This window comes from Cydia fagiglandana, chromosome 22 (assembly GCF_963556715.1).
Source record: "Cydia fagiglandana chromosome 22, ilCydFagi1.1, whole genome shotgun sequence".
Taxonomy (NCBI): domain Eukaryota; kingdom Metazoa; phylum Arthropoda; class Insecta; order Lepidoptera; family Tortricidae; genus Cydia; species Cydia fagiglandana.
Genome location: NC_085953.1, coordinates 11,393,740 through 11,405,792, shown reverse-complemented (window position 1 = coordinate 11,405,792; position 12,053 = coordinate 11,393,740). Strand labels below are relative to the sequence as shown.

General features: G+C 38.7%; 1 protein-coding gene across 2 annotated transcripts in view; it reads left to right on the top strand.

The window, feature by feature from the left end:
* The window catches only part of LOC134675422 (facilitated trehalose transporter Tret1-2 homolog), a 176,474-nt gene that overhangs the window by 126,434 nt on the left and 37,987 nt on the right, over positions 1 to 12,053 (top strand). Inside the window, exon 1 of one of the 2 annotated variants that reach the window (XM_063533676.1) lies at positions 11,842 to 11,946. The exons of the other annotated variant lie outside the window; for it this stretch is intronic. The gene's annotated coding sequence lies outside the window, so the exon portion shown is untranslated. Of the gene's footprint in view, positions 1 to 11,841; positions 11,947 to 12,053 lie in introns of those variants that run through there. 2 annotated transcript variants of the gene reach the window in all.

Sequence of the window (12,053 nt, the reverse complement as noted above, 5' to 3'; positions counted from 1 at the left end):
TCATTACATTGACTAGGGATTTCAATTACATTATTCTTATTTAGATTCTCATTATTTTTATTAGGAATTCCAATATTATTATGACTAGATTTATCATTATCATTAGAAATAAATTCAAATTCATAAAATATATTCTCATTGTCAGATTGGTTAAAACTTAATTTATCTAAATTGTTGTAAAATTTATCTTCTAAAAACACAACATTTCGAGACAAGATCACTTTCTTAGGGTTCAACGGATCCAAAAGCCTATAGCCTTTTGTCGTTTCACTGTAACCAACAAAAATATAAGGTTTGCTTCTAGGATCAAGTTTGCGACGATTTTCTTTAGGTATTAAGGAATAGGCAATGCAGCCAAAGACGTGAAGATGCCTGAGGTCTGGTGTAGAACCTGTCCAGAGCTCTTCAGGGGTACGTCCCGACAATGCACTTGTTGGACTCCTATTCTTTAAGTATGCAGCAGTCATAACTGCTTCACCCCAAAAACACTTGCTGAGACCAGCTTCATATAGCATACATCTAGCCTTGTCAAGAAGAGTCCTGTTCAGTCTCTCAGCAACACCACACTGCTGATGGCAGTAAGGAACACTCTTCTGATGAACAATACCTTCTCTTCTAAGAAAATCAGCAAAACTTTTGTTACAATATTCAGACCCAAAATCTGTCCGAAGAGTTTTAATTGGCAATCCTAATTGTTTTTCTACTAAATTCTTGTAAGTAATAAAATGTTTAATTACCTCGGATTTATGACGCATGAGGAAGATGTGTGACTTCCTGGTGTAGTCATCAGTCATGGTAACCATGAACCTCGCACCTCCAATGCTGTCTTCTTGAAACGGACCTGCTACATCGCTATGCACTAGTTGCAAAGGTACGTGTGCACGTGTAGCCTCGCCCACGGGATACGGCAAGGCAACTTGCTTCCCAAGCAGACAGGTCTCACACTTCGCACCAGAAGTTTCCTGAAATTGTATACCAGTTGCAGGATCATCCCTTAGAGTACACATGCTTTTAAAGCTGAGGTGACCTAAACGGGAATGCAGAAGTTGAACCGGCAGAGAAGAAACAGCTACATTAGCACTCTGTGTATCTTGCCTATTATGCAAAAACATGGAAGAGTGCACTTCTTGCGAAGTTCCTTTTCCTTGACTACACCCATCCCATTCATATAAACCATTCCTATTAAATGCTGAGGTAATAGGGTTGCCATGAATTTTACAACTATTGTATATATTACATTTCTCTTTGGTAAAAACTACAGTATAGCCTACATCACACAATTTACTAACAGATAATAAATTAGCGGTCAAGTTTGGAACATATAATACCTTATTAAGTTTATCGATGACGCCTCCCACTGGCAGTTCCCCGACGCCTTCAGCCGATATAGAGTCATCGTTGGCCAAAGTCACTTTACTTCCTTCGCCCGGCAGCTCCTTGTAGTCCTTCAGGATTGTCTTGTCGTTGCAAAGATGATTGGAGCATCCAGAGTCCAGGTAAAAGGATGACTTCTTCACAAAGAACGCTTTCGATGACTCGGTAGCCAGAAGCGACCGATTCTTCACCTTGTCCTTCCTATATTTGAAGCACTTGCTTTTTATATGGCCTGATTTTCCGCAGTAGTGACAAGTAACCTGTTTTTGTTGTCTGGGTACTGTGTTTCTTGCCTTGGAGAACAGGGCGGCTTCATCTACACAGGAAGATCCTTCCATTTTCCTCGATTCTTCTTGAAGAAGGCGAGATCTCACCATATCAGCGGTGAGGTTGGTGTCGGCGATATTTGCAGTCTCGAGGTTGCTTACCAGCGCGTCGTATTCGTCTGGCAGTCCGCTAAGGAGAAGTTCCACCACTTCTTTATCTTCTATGTTTTTGTCAATATCCGCCAATTGATGAACCAGCGACATCACCGCTTCCAGGTAACGGGACATGCAGTTATATTGCTTGTACTCTATACGATGCAGCTGCCGCAATAGCAGCACGCGCCTGTACAAACCTTTGTTTTCAAAAACAGTTTTTAGGTTATCCCACGCTTCTTTAGCGGTCGTCGCCTTTCTGATGTGTTGTAGGCACGCGGTCGAAACGCTGAGGCCGATGCGAGCCAATGCTCGTTTGACGTGCGAAGGGTCAACGTCCGTCCCTTCCACAGTCTCCCACAAACCGTCCAGGGTCAGCAGCATCCTGATCTGGTACTTCCATGTCTGGTAGTTTTCCGAGCCACGTAGCTTTTCGATCGAATGGTTAGAGTAGCTGAGAGGTTGGTTTTGATTCACCTCGGCCATGATGAATGCGCTTACCGGCGATCATAGGATGATGACCCACGTGTGGATGGCGTGATGGCGAACAGTGAATATATATCAATCGTGACTGTGCCCAGAACCTATTACGCGGATACGAGGTTCCGCAGCAGCAGGGCGGTGGAGAAAGAATACTCACTGTTCGCACAATGCACATGAACTTTATTATCTAGTAAATAATATATGTTAATACAATTTATGGGAGCTAAAGCTTACGCGTCCGACCATCAACGCAGCCGAAACCAAAGAGAGAGGAGCAAATAGAGTAGCGACATAGACTAAAGAACATAAGGTGTCATTCACACATGCGTACATTCATTGGTTGGTATTATAAGGGTGTACATACAAGATTCAATTTTCTAACAACTAGATCCATTCTAGATACGTTATAGTTTAGATATCACCTAGTTCTCTTTTGCAGCGCAATTCGGGCAACCAATGTCACTTTTACGTTAGATAGGGTAAGATATCTATTAGATATGAATTGGATCTCTAAGTCATATCCTGTGGACATCGTTCAAGAGTATCTCCAGAATCGCGCAAATGTCAAATTTGACAGGTTAGATCTTAAACATATATCGTTATCGTATCTTGGTGAATATTGGTGATCTCTAAAAGATATCTAATAGATATCTATTTCAAAATTCGAATTGGGCCCTGTACTAGTAATAAACGCTATTCGCATTGAGTAATACATTACGATTATGAGTAAATGACGCAACGCGACGTCATCTCGTCGGCCCTTGACCTCGCAATAAGTAAACAGGAGGAAACATGATAATACCAATACAAGGAAGGCATTGCCTATTATATTTCGTACGTGCACATTATTTGGCGTGACTATTATAACGTTACGGCAGTTCTGTTGGTAAATATTACGTGGTTGACGGCTTTGTTTACAAACTTTTTTGTAACGTTTTAATGCGTCGTTCCTATCGAGTTACAGGAAATAAAATCGTAGGAATCGTTTAAGAAATATTGCATCTGTTTCTAGTTGAATTTGGTTTTTTAATGGCTTTCATCTAATTTATATGACGATTAGGTACGCCAATATCAAAAGTGCTACGAGTAGTAGACCATGACGTTGTTCGGTAGTTGATTTAAAGTGATAGCTGGACTTTACAAATTGCCACGATGCATTTATTGCCGGGTGTTGACTAAATAATAGTTAAACGCGTTTTAAAATAAATTCCTCATTAGCTGCACTTCCACGTTAGTTCACGGCATAATAACTATAATAAGCTATCAATACACTTTTTAAACAATATTAATGAGCAAAAACAAAATATTATCGAGACGCCTTCGCTATTTTAAAGTTCAAACGAAAATCTAATCCATGATTTCTAAAATATCATAACGTTAGAGTCTGTGCGGAAAGAGAAGATTCGTGGAATGTACGGGGCCCAATCGCTTAAGCCGACCACTGACTAACAGGCCGCCGGACGATATCGGCCTGTCAGTTAGAACAAAAATTTGACAGCTCCGAACAACTGACCGGCCGATGTCGTCCGGCGGACTGTTAGTGAGTGGTCGGCTTTACGCTCCGTAGCGATCGAAACGCAATTATCACTGTCACACTAATATGGAAGAGTGATAGAGAGACATAATGCTTTTCGTTGTCGAAGCGATAGCGATTGTAACCTTGGCTAGGCCGGCAGACTACAGTATGTTCGTGCGATAGTATGACATAGACAATACATTTGTCATTGCGGAAAGTCAGAGCCGTCTGGTCATTTAATCGCAGTCTGTCATCAGGGATTTAGATTGGGACAAACAAAGTGATAAAAAGACGGAATTAGGTCAAAGTCGAGACGAGCACGCACGCGCACATCGTAATTATGTTCACTACAACACTTTCGGCGCAATTCGGGAAGTGAATTAGAGATTAACTAGATACGATATAGTAAAGATATGTGACGTCCCACGGGTAAAGGTACCTTATGGCGGTTGACGCTTACGCTATTATTAACGCCGCTCCAATTCGTTTCCCGAATCGAGGTGCTATAGCCGCCATATTCTCGTATATTAAATTACTCGTATCTGAGGGACTACCGCGAACATTGAAGTTCGCAAATTGCGGCATCTTTCTCTTTTACTCCAATTAAGCCGTAATGGATAAAATATTGCATTCAAGTTCTTGAGCCGTCTAAATGGACATTGTTTCACTTGACTTTAGTTGTTGCCAAGTCGACAAAACATCGTCGAAGGTAAATAAGTTTTTGGCAAAAAAATTATTTTTGGTACAAGCTTTTATCGCTGACTGTACTTTTCTTACGACAGACAACTAATACTCATCGAGACAATTCTAAAAACCCCAAACACAGTTAGGTTGCGTTGTTTCGTCACAAAGTTCCTATGGCCACCTCCTGTCCATCATCAGACCAGTTCGACAGTACCATATTATTGTATTGTCATCAGAACTACATACAGCTGCCAATTTTCATGAAGCTACGATCCTTGGAAGATGGTTAAATTAGTTACCTTAAGCCGACCACTGACTAACAGGCCGCCGGACGATATCGGCCTGTCGGCTGTCGGCCCGGCGGTAGCATTTGAGCAACAATATCGCATTGGGTTCTGCCTGTACTGATATTTGTATGTGTGCAAATAAAATAAATAAATAAACTATGTAGTTGAAACCTAATAGGTATTGGTTCTTCTTCTTCTTCTGCCGTGCCTTATCCCTTTATTTGGGGTCGGCCCTCCTCGTTTTACGGCGCCAAGACAGTCGGTCTTGGGTTATCTGCTTGTCCAGTTGAGCTCGTTCTAGATCGTTAGCAACGGTTGTCCACCACGTGTCGGGCGGTCGCCCTCTACCTCTCTTTTTATCCGGGATAGCCAGGGCCTTCTTTACAGCGTTGTTTTCGTCCCGTCGCATTACATGACCGTACCATCGCATACGACTTTCCACCATTGGTTATTTTATCTTATCTGAAAAGTCACTTGAAAAAACGTGTCTCATCACTAGTGCTACCTAAATGCCACAAGCCACCGATATTTGTTATTAATGTACAGTCAGTAGAAGTTGCTAAGCGGACGACGTGCTCAAAATTACCTTGACGCGCTCTTATTCTCTTAATAATAAAGTCGCATCAAGATCATTTTGAACACCTCGCCTGCTTAAGAACTTCTGTTGTCAAAGTCAAAGTCAAAAATACTTTATTCATGTAGGCCTAGTAACAAGCACTTATGAACGTTTTACATAATACATAATATATTATCTTAAGCTAATTATCAGAGCAATTTATTGAAGTTAATATTATTCCATAGTAATATTGGATTATTATACAGATCAAATTTAATACTAAGAATTTCACAAAAAGATCGTCAAACATAAAAAAAAAATTGTATAAAAAATACTAGTCTAGAATGTTTCTAGAATAAAATCTAAATGTCAATAACAAAAGTCAATAAAACTTAACAAAGAAGTACATACATTGAATTATCTATTTCGAGTCACCATTAATCCCACGTTGTTTTATCATTCATGTAGTCTTGTGTGGTATAATAAGCTTTAGAAATAAGTTTACGCTTTACATAATTTTTAAATTTATTAATTGATAATTCAGTAATATGGTTTGGAAGTTTATTATAAAATCTTACACAATTACCCATGAATGATTTTTTAATTTTATGGACCCGTGTGAAGGGCACTGCGAGCTTATGTTTATTTCTAGTATTAATATTATGAATGTCACAATTTTTCCTAAAATTAACAATATTTTTATGTACTGACAGAATATTCTCATAAATATATTGACAGTGCACTGTCATTATTAGTTGCTGACTGTACCTACATTATTAGACACCCTGAGATTGGTATCATAATAATTAGTGCCTATTTTATTTTTAACATGAATGTAACATGAAGTCATTTACATGATATCGGCACCTCCTTTAACGGAATATTGTAATTGTTAAATAAGCAATCCAAATGCAATATGTGATAATTTAATATACTTCTGATTTTGGACGTTTTCCAGATTTAAACATGGCGCCTTAAAGAGAAGTGAATGGACTGATGAATTAATGGATACCGCGCGATAAACTCAAAGACTACTGAATAGATTTTAATGCGGTTTTCACCTATCAATAGAGTTATTTCTTGAGGAAGGTTTAAGTGTATATTTTGTTAAGGTTTTGTATAACCTGTGCGAAGTAGGCGCTTGTCGCTAGTAATAAAACGAAAAGCCCACAGGAGCATTCGGCATTAACCTGCTGAAAACTGATTGCATCACTATAGCACTCTAAACTCTCGCGTTTTGTACACTTAATAACACAAACGGGTCTACCGCGATACAATTTCATTGTTTTGTACCTTAAATTCCGACGCGCGCGGTTAGATCGCGGTAGACCCGTTTGTGTAGTTAAATATGATTGCATCACTTGACGTCAGTGATCTCCTTTCTTCAACTGATCACTAAAACCTTGAACTTGAATAGGTCATTTATAATAAATAAACTCAAGGTGCGCGAGCCACGAAAGTAAATTTAAACGAGAACTTAAATTTCACTTCCTTGAACTTCGCTGCTCACTTAAATTAGATTGTTTCAAATGATTCAGGGTCAACTTCTTATAAAAGTACATCGTATTATAAGTGCGAGTTTTTATTTGCATGTTTTTTACCAATGACGAACTATACATACGTACATACGTGACGTTCCCACGGGTAAAGGTACCTTATGGTGGTTGGCGCTTACGCTATTATTAACGCCGCTCCAATATTATTGCGACGCTATGCGACGTAAACACCAGCCGCCATAGGGTACCTTTTGCCATGGAACGTCACATTATTACATTATTTTATTAATAGCGTTATTAATAAACGCGTTACATGTGTAGTGCTTGTTTTCCATCGTATTTTCTCGGAAACGTTCGTATTTGATGATACTTCAATCAACCTCAGTACTTTTTGTACCGAGACGAGACTGAGTGAAATAGCAAGACACGTTCGTACGTTTCCGTGAAAATACGAAGGGAAATATGCACTACATCTGTGTATAGTTCGTAGCCCGGCGGCTAATCAACTTATTATATTCGGCACCTGAGCGCGGGCTAGTCCAACGCTCAAAAAACCGGTGTAGTTGCGCTTTCCGATAACGCGCCTTTGTTACGCATCTCGATGACACATTTTAGACTGGTTCTGTAGCGTTCGACTCGCCGGCACTCAGTAACCGAAGTACGCAGGTTTTTATGCAGGTGGTTGTGGCACGTGGCACGAGCGGTTTTACTTAACAATAGACAATAGGATTAGCTCGGGCTCTGTTTGAAACCTACGAACTATACATAGATTTACTAATGGCGTTACGCGTTACCTATTCATAAACGCGTTACAAGTAAAGCCTGAATTAATTATGAATCGCCTGTTTTTGTCTGTAATTTTGACGTATGTATTTGTAAGAAAGGGGTAGAATATAATTTAGAATATATTTAACTAAATAAGAGTGTACCTTAAGTAGAGAGGTGGGTTTTTCATCCGTTAAGCCTCATTTAGACGGATCGAGAAACTTGCATGCGATGACAATTACTGATTTTAGAATACAGATTTTGTACATATTGTGTTAGAGGCCAAGACCCATTTTGGGTCATCGCGCCAAACTAGTAAGCAGTAAATAGATTTTTCACCACACCAGCTCGGAAAGGCTTACTTTGCACTTCAGAAACTGATATCACAGTTGCATTTTATTCACATGTGAGGCAAAGTAATCAAATGCAAATTTTGAGTTATTTTCTTTTGTTTGCTGGCAGAATTGACTTTTAAATGATGATTTTGGATGATAAATATTTAATAACATTCATTTGGATTTGATTTGGTTTGTTTTTGTTTGATATTTTACATTTAATATTTGCTTCGGGTTGGTGTGGTGAAAAATTTTGTGTTTCACTCGGAGGCAAATTTTGTTTAACCCTCGTGAAACCCTTTGAAACCCTCGCAACGCTCACGATTCCATTTTTCGTATCAATATTAGCACGAGCGGTTAAACAACAACTTTGCCCCCTTGTAAAACAAATAACTATTAAGAGCTATTTAAAGTCATTCATCCGTATTAAGTACTTACCTATATTTAATTTATGGGACACCATAATAAAAATATACGTAAATATATACCTACGTAAATTTGCGTCACAACTGGTTCCAAACACCTGTTGAGTATGGACGGATTTCCCATCTTGTTGCTAACGGGCATAATTAATACGTTTTACCATACATACCTCCCATACAACTTATTAGGTATTTATTCAATAAAGAAACCGATGTATGCATTGAGTACTCTAAGCTTACTTAGGCCCACTTGCACCATCCCAATAACCCGGGGTTAAGCGGTTAAACCGTTAACTTAGTGTCAAATTGTACTGGTAACCATGGTAACTCCAGGCGTAACCCGTTAACCTCGGGTAAGTAGAATGGTGCAAGTAGACCTTAGGGGTCATCCATTAATTACATCGCACGAATTTGTATGTTTTTTTATCCCCCTCTTTATCACACTTGGTCACATTTAGCAAACCCCTCCCCCTTGGTGTGACGTCACATTTTTTGGTTGTACCTATTATTAATACATATTTTATCAAAATATTTTTGAATAACAGAAATATGTATTAGTAATTTTACAACCCAAAACTTATTAGAAAATCAAATTAAACGAATACAAATGATTATCGTTCCAAAAATTTGTTTTGTACAGCGAATTAAATAATTTGTGAATCCCCCTTCCCCCTGTTCCAACATCTCGCATTTTCTTGACCTCCCCCCCCCCCATAAACGTGTGTTGCTAACGGGTGACCCGTAGATACCTACCTAATGCTGGAATCGGATTGATTCCGGTATTGATTCTTTGATGCCTCATATCGAATCGAACACACGTGTTACACAAAAATCGCATGCAAGTTCTCGATCCGTCTAAATGGGGCTTAATAGATATTAATTAGCAATTAGATAATTGCTTGTTAAATCAGTTAACGCATTCACTGCAACCGACGCATATACGCGTCACCGTGACTTTCAGCCTGTGCCTTTGACGCACAGACGCATTCATAATATATAGTGAGAGCAAAGTGCGGCACCTGATGAATGTCCAGGAAAAGAGGGTGGTAGTGAATGCGTTAAAAGCAGTGAACAGATATATCAGTTTCGCTGGTTAAAAGCAAAAAGAAATAGGAGAGGCATGATGTTAGGCATAATATTTTTTTCCTAAACATCCTGGAAGGCAGAGTTTGAAGAGACAAGAAAAGAAGGGAGACCCGGACTTTTACTTATCTCAGCCAAATAAAAAAAAACCGGGCAAGTACGAGTCGGACTCGCGCACGAAGGGTTCCGTACCATAATGCAAAAAAAGGCAAAAAAAAACGGTCACCCATCCAAGTACTGACCCCGCCCGACGTTGCTTAACTTCGGTCAAACATCACGTTTGTTGTATGGGAACCCCACTTAAATCTTTATTTTATTCTGTTTTTAGTATTTGATATTATAGCGGCAACAGAAATACATCATCTGTGAAAATTTCAACTGTCTAGCTATCACGGTTCGTGAGATACAGCCTGGTGACAGACGGACGGACGGACGGACGGACAGCAGAGTCTTAGTAATAGGGTCCCGTTTTACCCTTTGGGTACGGAACTCTAATAATGCGACGTATGAGGAAATTAAAAGACTGGCTAAGGAAAGAAATGATTCGCGATTACTCCACCGACAAGAGCAACGCTCTTAAGTTATGATGATGATGATCAATCGTAAGTAGAGTGTGAAGATACATGTTTAGTCTAGATATGACATATGTGGTATCTGACACGGTGTCGGCGTAGCGGTGGCGAAAGTAAACTTGCGCAAGGCGTACCTACCGAGTCTCTAGAGATGGGATAAATATCGATACTAAGAAAAATCTAACAAAATAAGCTTTAAAATCAACTCGAAGCATCCAAATTTTGTGAAAATAATCCTAATACTTAACGTTAATATCCAGAGAGAAAAATGAGGACTACGTTTGTATGAAGAAGCGAATATCCCTTTTCAGCTTGCCATTCAAATTATCAATGCCAGTTAAATTATTTAAAACCATAGTATAGTGCATTATTTCATAACAATTACAATTAGCCCCAAAACTACTTACGACTTAATCGCGTATAAATAGATTATGCTTGAAAATTGTTTCAACCACACATCTCTCCATCTGTTGTATATAAAAAATAATACAAACAATGACATTTAGTTTTTTTATACCACGACGGCAGTGGTGGCCGAGTGGATATGACGTCTGACTTTCAATCCGGAGGTCGCGGGTTCAAATCCTGGCTCGTACCAATGAGTTTTTCGGAACTTATGTACGAAATATCATTTGATATTTACCACTAGCTTTTCGGTGAAGGAAAACATCGTGAGGAAACCTGCATACATCTGCGAAGAAATTCAATGGTGTATGTGAAGTCCCCAATCCGCATTGGGCTAGCGTGGGGACTATAGCCCAAGCCCTCTCGCGCATGAGAGGAGGCCTGTGCTCAGCAGTGGGACGTATATAGGCTGAAATGATGATGATGAATGATGATACCACGACGGAGCCAAACGCGTGCTGACGGCCTATACTCTGTATCTTTAGGGGTATTTAAATAAATTTGAGGGTAGAGTTTGTTTACTTTTATTTAAATACCTTAAGTAAGTATAATGTTAAACAGCCTTTTGCAGCCTATGGCCGCTTACAACTCTATTGGAGTAACTAGCTAGTCTAGAATTATACTCAACTATATAGTTAAAAAAAATAATGAAATGATTTTAGCCATTACCAGTTGAAATGTAATCATTAATCAACCCATCCCTAATTACGTGAAGTGCAACGAAAGGTGAAAGGAGACCAAGGTTACGTTACAAGATACTGCGATTTCAAAAATTCAAACTACGCGTCTCACTTTTTATAGTGCTGGCATAATACATTTCATTTTAGGTATGTAAACATTTGGGGCTTAGCAAAGTAAATATTGTACCTATTAGGTAGGTATACTAAAGTTTGTTTGACAGGATTTAGTAAAATCTGTCAATGATAACGATATAATGATGATCCGTGTACATATAGCGGCTATTATCATTTTTAGTGTTCCGTACAAAACTTTGTTAAATGTTATGGTTAACGTGAAATGAAATGAAAGTTTTTTAAAGTGTCTTTAACGTTCTATTTCATCACCGATTAGGTGAAAATCTTAATAATTACGTGTCTATATCAATCATAGTTTTTTAAATCTCCAATTATAAAAATACTGAGTTAATCTTTCACGATTTTACACATTATTAACTCGTACAACGAGACTTAATCGTGTATGTAAGTTTTAAGATTTACCTCCGACGTTTCGAGGATGGAATATTTACGTAGGAAATACGCGATTAAGTCCCGTGTCCCGTTGTACAATTTGATAATGATTTAAAATATCCAGCACTATCGATCGGTTGATAATTCTATCGATACAGACATCCCTAGCAACCTGTCTCTCGTAGTAGCGAATACTGCGGCCCCTCGACCGGACTTGCACCAGTAATTTTTGTTTTAATCCTTTTTTTCACGATCCACGCGAGTTCAACAGCTTGTACTTACGCTAAAAAGCCGGTTTTATATTTACAACATAGTTTTAGTGAAAGGTTTTGTGATGAAGTTGAAATGTTTTAATTTAAATGGTGAGTATAAGATTTTTAAGAAATTAAGTAATTATTAAGGTCAAGATAAAAAAGTAATTATAATCGAAAAGAAATCTAACCCGACCGTTTGTTTTGCTATCAATCAA